Source organism: Phyllostomus discolor, chromosome 7 (assembly GCF_004126475.2).
Source record: "Phyllostomus discolor isolate MPI-MPIP mPhyDis1 chromosome 7, mPhyDis1.pri.v3, whole genome shotgun sequence".
Lineage (NCBI taxonomy): Eukaryota > Metazoa > Chordata > Mammalia > Chiroptera > Phyllostomidae > Phyllostomus > Phyllostomus discolor.
In genome coordinates this window covers 108,187,685-108,196,816 of record NC_040909.2, presented here as the reverse complement: position 1 = coordinate 108,196,816, position 9,132 = coordinate 108,187,685, and the positions used below count along the sequence as shown (strand labels likewise).

Sequence of the window (9,132 nt, the reverse complement as noted above, 5' to 3'; positions counted from 1 at the left end):
TCCGGCTGTAACTACCACTCCCTTTTTGTCCATGCCCCCTACCTGATGACCAAGAAATATGAATATACATGTTTGCATAATTACTTTATTAAATGTTACAAACCAGGACTTAAATTATAATAAGCCAGTGCATGCAAATCTAAACTATTCTCTGGATAAAATGAACAGGAAATCCCATGGCTATTAAGAGGGGACAGGATGAAGAAGACTGTCAGTTGTGAACATCCCATTTTGGAAACTGGAGTCAGATATAAATTATTGCCTCTGCTTATATGGTACAAAAGCAGATGATTTGTGTAGGGATCTCAGCAAAAGTAGGAGGTCTTGCTCCATTAGAAAGTTAGCATTGTAGCTTTAGTGGGACAAGAGGGATTTTCAAAAGCTTGCAGCCTCACACAACACAACAGTGCATAGATATTGGCATCTTTCCTCCAGAGATTCCTAATCACTGTATCCACTTGGACAAACTTTTTTCAGCTATTCAAAAGAATTGCTGAAGTTGTGTCTTAAAAAGTACATGTTACACCCTGTCTTATTGAATGACTAGGTAAGCCCTCAACTGAAGGCAAGGGCAAGGTTTGGGCCGTCAGGGCCCTCTGGCTCCTGGGGACATTTCGTCAGCCCACCACGGGGATGCACGGACCACTGAAGGAGAAAGATCATTGCTCAGTCAGCAAAGGAATTCATTTTTCTTCCCACCTCTGAAGGATGTCCTAGCTGGTCGACTCTTTGAGGTTGTGCCAAATGCAGAAGTTATGATACCATTGCCAAATCCTGATGCTCACATGTGCCCTTGTCTCCCTCAAAGATTTGAAGTCCAAGGGTTTAGTCATTGCCCTGAGCAGGAGAATAATAAAACATACCGTTCGTTGAAAAAGGTGAAAGTTCAGATTTTCCATATCACAGTCACTGCAGAATTTCAAGTTGGCCAGATTAAGGAAGAAACTTTTCCAATTATCTCTGCATCTTCCAGGCATTAGAGGTGATTCCCGTGCCTTTATGAAACATGTTCATTCATGCAACAGTTTTTCTTGAGGCATCCACTGCTCTGACATTCACCGAATGCTGCCAGACATCGGACTTGGCCATGACAACACAAAGAGATGAAGAGTTTCTCTTCCCTAAGAACTCAGTCAGGAGGAGAGATAAGCTAAAACAAAAAAACTACATCGATACCAGGACTCACTGAAGACAAGCACAGGGCATGAAGAGAATGCAGAACAAGGACACCTACTGGCCTCCGGGGAAGCTGGTGCTCAGGCTGAGGGGATAACACCAAGGCAGCCAGGCCAGGAAGACCCCATACGGAGGCCAGGGCCCCTCCTCCTTGAGAGAACTGAGACCACTCTATTTCCTCAATTTTTACACTGTGGATTGTAAAGTACACCATGGATTTCTCAGTTCTTTAGGAAGAAAAAGTAAACCATATTCAAAATCAGGATGAGTGAGTGAGGTTCCTAGGACAGAAAATAAGAGGAGGCTTCGCCCTCAGGATGCCCCCGCACTTGAGTGGAAACCCTGAGCTGACCTCCTCCTCATGCTTGTGTCCCAGGCGGCCCACTCCTCACCCTGGTCCTGCTGAAATTATATAATTTTTTCAACTGTCAAGAGCACACATTTATCAAACACACTTCCTTCTTCAGTATCATAATCAACACTTAAGTCTAAGCCTGCTTTGCATTCAGCATCTGAAGAGCCTTGGGAATCATTCTCGGCCACCAGCAGCAATGCAGAGCATCCAGGGTGGCACACTGTTGCCCACAACCAGGACTTGTGACCTTGACCTCTATGATGCCTTTAAAATTGACAGCATAAGTTCAAGGCTTGGGGAAGAGGCCTGGGAATGCCTGCGTTTTCTAGGTCCCCTTGAGTTTCTTCTTCCCTTCATGGGACTCCACATTATGGGAATTAGGTACTTCTCATGAAAGTCAAACCAAAAGTTTCGACAAACTGTCCATTATTCTAACTTCTCTACATTTTGAAAATTCTGGGATCTACTCTGAGAGATTTGGCCATTTCTACTGCCTTCAGTGCCATGGCTTGGCAGGTGCAAACCATCTTCTGATTATTGTGTGATCTTCCTGAAGACATTAACTAATAATTAAAAACCTAAATTTAATTTAAAATGGTCATGTGAGGTGCCATCTAAGCAAACAACTCACTGAAATGCATATCTGATAAGCAGCTGTGTCAGGCCAAGCTCTCATACATTTACAGAGGCCAAGACACTCAAGACAGAGCTTGTCCTCAGCCTGACTGGAAAGTTTATTTTGATAGGATGAAAAGACAGCCCAGGGTTAGCAAGCTAGGGCTGAATGCCTGCTTCTGCACTGCCCAGGAACCACAAGTGGTCCTTGCATTAATAAATGGTTGAAAAAAGTTAAAGAATAATACTTCAAGAACCAAATTTTAACCCCAGTTGGGTCTGACACCAAAGTCATGTCTCCAGCTGCTAGGCTGCCTGGGCCCCCCTAGGTCATGGGTGCCGCATGCGGGGTCAGACAGCCCAAGGTCAGCAGGCGGTGTGGCAGTCAGAAGCCATGCTATTTCTAGTCAAAGATCTGTTTATATACCACATCACTTCCCTATTACAACCTACACTGCCAACTCTGAGGTTTTTAAGTAGAGTTTTTGAACTTTCTCCTGTGAGAAGTTTTCCTTAGGGGAGTCCGATTATATCCAACATCCTTGCACACTGCATAGGAACTCAGAATTTTAATACCAGAGGGGATCCCCTTCATGTAACAAAAGAACAGACTAAGTGAGACTCCACAGCTTTCTCAAGGTTGGAGAATGTATTCAACATTTAAAACTCCCCAATAGGCCAGCCCAGCAAAAAGGAAAAGCCAGGGGTGCTGAGACGCACCCCAACGTATCCATGGAACAGCATGGGCTCCTGCTCTGGAGTGTGACCCCAGAAGAAGGCTGCAGTGCAGTGGCCAAGCCCTGGCTTCGCCCGAGAGGAAAGGACGGTGCTTTGTTTCCTGTCCCCTGCAGCTGGCAGGTGCCTAGTGGCAGCCTGAGTCACACAGAGGGGGCTCACTCAGCTGCCCCGTGTTACCACTTCCTCCTCCCCAGAACAGGCGTCCTCCACCAAGTTGCTGCATCTATAAATGCCTCCACCTACTACTTGCAAGGACCCTAGACTAGACATTCTGGAATCACTCACCAAAGCTGGAGTGGGCATTTCCTCCTCGGGGCAACAATGGCATGAACATGAAATGCACTAAATCTGGAGGAACAAGATGAAGCAATTCAACAGCGACAAAATTGCATCATAATTGCAACTCAAAAATGAAACAAGCCCCACTCCCAGGGTGTCTCGTGCTCCAGCTTGCTGATGTGATTGCTTTGTGACGAGAAGTTGGCTGAAGCCACGGAAAGAACACATGCCACCCCAGTATGTCCTCACAACTGGCCTGGGGATCTACACCTGAAGTTCTCTGATTTGTCCCTTTTTTTCCTCTAAGCGGGGATTTTTGAGAGGTCACCAGGCTGCCACAGCATGGGAAGAAAGAACAGAAGAATGAAAAACTCTCTCATTTTTTTTCCTCCTTTGAATGCTGAGTAGGTCAGTGTATTGGCTCCAGCAACAAGTCTAAAATTACATTTGAGTAAATAAAAGGGGACTAAACCACTGCAGAAAACACATCTCAAACTTCTACAAAAAGAATAAGCAGCTTGAACTTACTTGCAGCAGTAAATCTATGGGAGAGGAACACACCACAGGCAACCCTTCCCGCCCTGAATGACCTTGTGCTACTGTGGGGCTTGACCAGATTAAGGGTCCACAGCAGAGCCACTCAGTCCTGGTTAAATGTTAGTTTAACCAGGGAAACTAGTAAATTCTGATGTCCAAGCTCACCAGCCAATCAAATCAGAATCTTGAGAGTAAGGCTTGGGTATTGGTTATTTTTACAGAAGCTGTCCCTCCCCTCCCCCACCCAGTGTGCAGTGGGGATTGAGAGCCCCTGACCTAAAGGCGAGGAGGGAGAGGCCCAGCAAACTGGAGTACCCACAGCAGCCACTGTGACACTCAGACACAAAATATGTATCAGCATTCCCAAGCCAAGGACCCCAGCTTACAAAATCCTGTTCCTGGGGTACGGTTAGTTTCGTGTTGCTTTCCTCTCCACTCGCCCTTGAGGCTGGGTGCAGCGTGATGGTGGGTATCTGTTGCTTTTGGAGATGAACATCTCCATGTTTCTTTGGGGGCAGTCCTACAGGGACTGTCCATTTAGGTCCCCACCACCTGGCTGAGGGATAGGCAGATGACCCAAACTAAGCCTTTCCAGCCCTCTCTCCCAGAAGTCGGACTCTTGGGTGGAGTATCACAGGAGCAGAAAATGGCTGGAGCTGAGATATGCTGGAGTCAGACCGTGAATATCTAAGAGCTGCCTTACCGTCTAAGACCCCGATGTTCCTGCCAGTCTGTGAGCTGCCCGAGGGTCCACCCAGTCCTGTTTTGCTTTAATTTGCCAGAAATTTAATTAATTTATTTTTGCTTTAATTTCAAGTGGTTTCTACTACTTGAAATCAAAGAGCTCTAAGTGATAACGTTATCGACCAGAGTATTGATCAAGTTACGCCATCACAGTCCACTGGGGCTCGGTTCTGTGTCACCCCCTCGCAAGCAGGCCCCAGGCTGATGGAGCAGCCATCCCTGGGGTAGAGAGAGGAGAGAGGACCTTGGAGGGGCTCACACTGTCCATTAAATGCTCTGTCCTGGGAGGCACATGCCAGCGGCTACAGCTCATTGGCCAGAATCAACCAGAATTCCCATGGCCCCGCCCAACTGTTAAGTACAACCCCGCAGTGCAACACAGTTCAACCTCTGTATCCATTGGTTTTACATCAAAGGATTCAACCAACTGCAGATTCAAAATATTTGGGGGGAAGAATCCTAGATAGTTCCATAAAACAGAACTTGAATTTGCCACACACCTAGCATTACACTGAAGCTACATAAATGAAGTGATGTAACCGAAACACAGGTTGAACTGCCTGTCACTCTGAAAGCCAGTACTTGAGAGGCAGGTGCTGATGTAAAGGAAAGTGGTTTATTTGCAGATGCCGGCCATCTGGAAGATGGGGGATTTCTCAAAGCTCATCTTCTGGGAAGAAAGGGGGACTCACATCTCAAGGCTCATCTCCCCATCTCAGTGGGGCAGAGGCTTTTTATAAGAAGGGAGAGGGGAACAGAAAAGAGATCAAGAAAGGGGTTTGCAAAGTTCTCTATGTGCAGACGAGCACAGTCCATTCCGATGAGGCAAGTGATGGTCTGGAGCGCCGTCCTGGTTTCACCATCCTGGCTTCACGTCCTCTCAGCTTCACGTCCTCTCAGCTTCACGTCATCCTGGCTCCAAGGTTGAAGGTCAGCAGATCCCCTGGAGCTGGGATGCCTGAAGGTCGGGGTCTGTGTCTTTTGAAGTTAGTTCCTAGGATTCTTATACAACCATGCGGTTCATCTACAAGCTACATATTAGTCAGAGTTAGCACTTACAGGAACAATGAGAAAAGAATGGTGGGGCAGGTTACAATTTCCCACCATTACAGTAAATGTACCCTGCTGTAGCCTATGTGCAAATATAGATTATATGCAAATGCTGCACCATCTAATATAAGGAATTTGAGCTCTCTAGGATTTTGGTATCCAAGGGGGTCATGGAACCAATCTATCCCCACCCCCAGATGCTGAGGAATGACTGTCATTGGCAAACACCAATAATAACCTCCAGCTACGCAACAACTACTCAAAGCAGTGATCCTATAAGAAAAGATGTGCCAAGTTTCAAGTAGCTGTCTTATAAAGTAAGGTGGAATGCAAACTGTTAGTAAGTTGGGCTTACTAATAATTGTAGAAATATGGTCCCAGAATTTGATAGGCTGGATTGACTTATTTGACCGTAGCCATGACAACCACAGCTTGCTACCTAATTCTCGGGCCCAATTGTGGAGCCACTTGTTCATAAGGCAAGAAAAAAGAGTCATAAAATACAAAGCTTTTTCCTTTCTTCCATGGTTGTTTATTTGGTATTTAATATTGTTGTCAGTAAAGAAAAGGTAAATTGTGAAGTAGTAGCATGAAGTTTAATGTTCATCTTTATATTATGCAATGCCGGTTTTAAAAGCAAATATAAGGGCATTTTAGAGGGCCACATACGCTGGCACCTGGTCCTCTCTTTAATTAGGGCAGAGCTTCATTTGAAAGTTAATGCTTAGCCAAATCTTCCTGCTTGGTTCCCCAAGCTAGTCCCTGCAGACTGGCCAGAGGAATGGCGCTGGGCCAGCCACGCTGGGGAAGCAATAACTGGAGACGGGGGGACACAGCCTGCCCCACCAGGTTTAGTCCCAGCTCGTGCAGAGCGAGGAGGGCTGGGGGACCTCGCCACTCACTCACCACTCCCACCAAAACTCGGTCTGAATGGCCTCTGCTGTTGTTATTTGTTGGCAGATTCTGCTCCATTCCTTCTGCGTAAACACTGGCATCTCTGAAGCTGGCTTTGTCTCCCACCCCATTGTTCCGGTCGGGCTGTGTTTCCGCATTTCGAGGCTCTTAAGAAGTTCATGAAATAGAAGGGACAAGAAAAGGGGCAGTCAGACAGGACACACTGGTTGCACTATGCTCGCCAGTCCATCCAGTTCCAAGGAGCTCCCGCATCTTGAATAGATAATGAAACGCTAATGCGCAGCTGGGCCCCCTTGACCTGCTACCTTGTTGTAACAAGCTAGATAAAGGCAGTCCTTCGGGAGGCTCCCGGAATGCAGGGACGAACCACTCTGAGGAACAGTTTATACTTTCAAGTGTTAACTTAAAAAAGAAAAGGTCGGTGTAGGTTCATGGACGGTGGCAAACATACCGCTGTGGAGCGGGACGTTGTCGCTGGGGGGAGGCTTGCGTGGGAAGAGAGGTGGGCATGTGCCAACTCTCCCTACTTTCTGCTCAGTGTTTTCTACAGACATAAAATACTTTAAAAAATAAAATTCATTTAAGATTAAAAACATGAAAAGTTATGAGAAGAACTTCCTATTCAAAGTTGTTTTCATAGCTCAGCCATTATTACTGTGTTCACGTGTACTGTGGGGATGAAATGAAAACTAACAATGAAAATATCCCTTATCCTTCAGCAGCAGCTATTTGCATGTGTAATTTGAAAGATAAGTATTATATTTAAAAACTGGAAGCCATCGGCGGAGAGCTGCCGTGGAGCCCTGCGGTGGCGCTCTGCGGTGCCTGGGGCGCCTTGGATATGGGCCCAGCTGGCTGTGCACGCTCTCCGGCGCAGGCATTGCCCTGTGCCCGAGCGCCAAAGTTGTGGCCGAGCTCTTCTCATTTGTCATCAACAGCATTTTATATGAGCGTGGCACATATCCATCTGAAATCTCCACTCAAGAATAGAAATGTGGCATCCCCTTACTTGTAACGACCGATCCTGAGCTCGGGAAGTGCCTAATGTGATGGAACGGCTGAAAGTTCCATCTGGAAACTGGCGGTAGCCACCTCGAATACTGAAAGTGGTGAGGTCCTCCAAAGAGGGCAATTTGATATTGAGTGTGACGAGACTGCCAAAGATGACAGTGTACCCAGGAAAAGTCTCAGAAAGCTATCCAGGGTGAAATCTGCTCCGCGATCAGACGGGTCACAGCTGCAGTGGCATTTCTGGCACTGTTGGAAGTTTCTTGTTCATTTGATCTGCGCATTTATACAGACAAGACTGGGTCATACCTGAAAAGTGGAGCGTGGGGGCCACAGTTCATTACCAATCCTGAGCACGTCCACCTGCTCTCCTCCACTACTACAATCCACAAAGAGCTCGGTGGCCTGCGAAAGCCCTGTCCGTGACCAACAGTGAGATGCAAGCAATAATGTAACTCTCAAATGCGCTTTTCCTGAAACCGAGTCAGCTGTAGATTGTATGTTTTATTTCATTGGTTAGGTTTTAGGTGAGAAAAACTTAACATACTTTGCTGAACTCGGTGTAATTGTTTCGTTTTGGATACCTGTTTGACTTCCCAGGGGTTGATGTAATTTTTTGCACACTGTTCAAAAGGAAACCAGCAGATGACCTCAGCACTGTGACATCAATTCCTTTGAAGGTGGTAACTGGAGACAGAAAATCTTTTGTTATAAAACTAAATGCCTTCCTAAATCAGCTATTTTGCTCAAGTAGCTTGACTCAGAATACAAGCAGGGAGGTATTTAAATGTGAAACACAGCAAAAGAAATCTGAATATTCAGAATCTTTGTTTAAGTCCTAAAATAACTGATAATTCACAACGACAAAGTGTTGCTATTAGGTTCTTTCTCCATTTATTTCATTTGTATACTTTCCAAGTTGAAAAAAATCTCCAATTATTTGGTTTTAGTGTAATAACTTAGTGTTACTACTGTTTTAATTCCAGTGACACAGAAGTCTTAGTAATGTATTTTTTTTGTTTTATAAAATCAAACTTTAAATGACAATGATAAATAAAATTAATTGTGTATGTTTTAAAAAAGCTGAAAATCTTCTTAAGTACAATTAATTAAACATTTGCTGTACCTTGAGCTAAACGCTTCAATTATCTCATGGATTCGGGAAAAACAACTCTATCAGGAAAGTGCTGTCATTATCCCTATTTCATAGAGGAGGAAACAGGTTTAAGCAGGTTAAGAAAATTATATCAAGTCCCACAGCCAGTAAATGACTGGCTGGATGATTAGCATTAACTGAAGAAAGAAGAAATGAAAGGAAAGAGGAAGTCATCAAATATTTTTGCCTAAAAGTAAAAAAAAAAAAACATGCAAAAAGATTTTTAATTAGAAAGAAAAAAAAAAAACAAACCCCTACTCTCACCTCTACCAGGCGGACAAGGCGCAGCTGGGAAGCTTGGAGGCGAGGAGAGAGAAGAGAGTAAATAAAAGGACACAGAAAGTGGGCATCATTTTCTAAGCAATACCCAGCTTGGGGGGAGGGTTAAAAGAATCTGCCAGAAAAAAAAAAAAGAAGCTAAGTTCGAGAAAGAATAAATGGCAGAAAGGAAGGATATAAGAAGAAAGAAAGAAGTATGTTAATGAGTGGGACATTTCATTTCTGTAACTTTCATATTGCAATTAATTGGTTTCAACAAAATGATAATTTATGATGGTAT

General features: G+C 44.9%; 1 pseudogene; it reads left to right on the top strand.

The window, feature by feature from the left end:
* The first annotated feature begins 2,878 nt into the window (after positions 1-2,878).
* On the top strand, positions 2,879-7,882 carry LOC114514829 (annotated as a pseudogene).
* Positions 7,883-9,132: the final 1,250 nt, after the last annotated feature.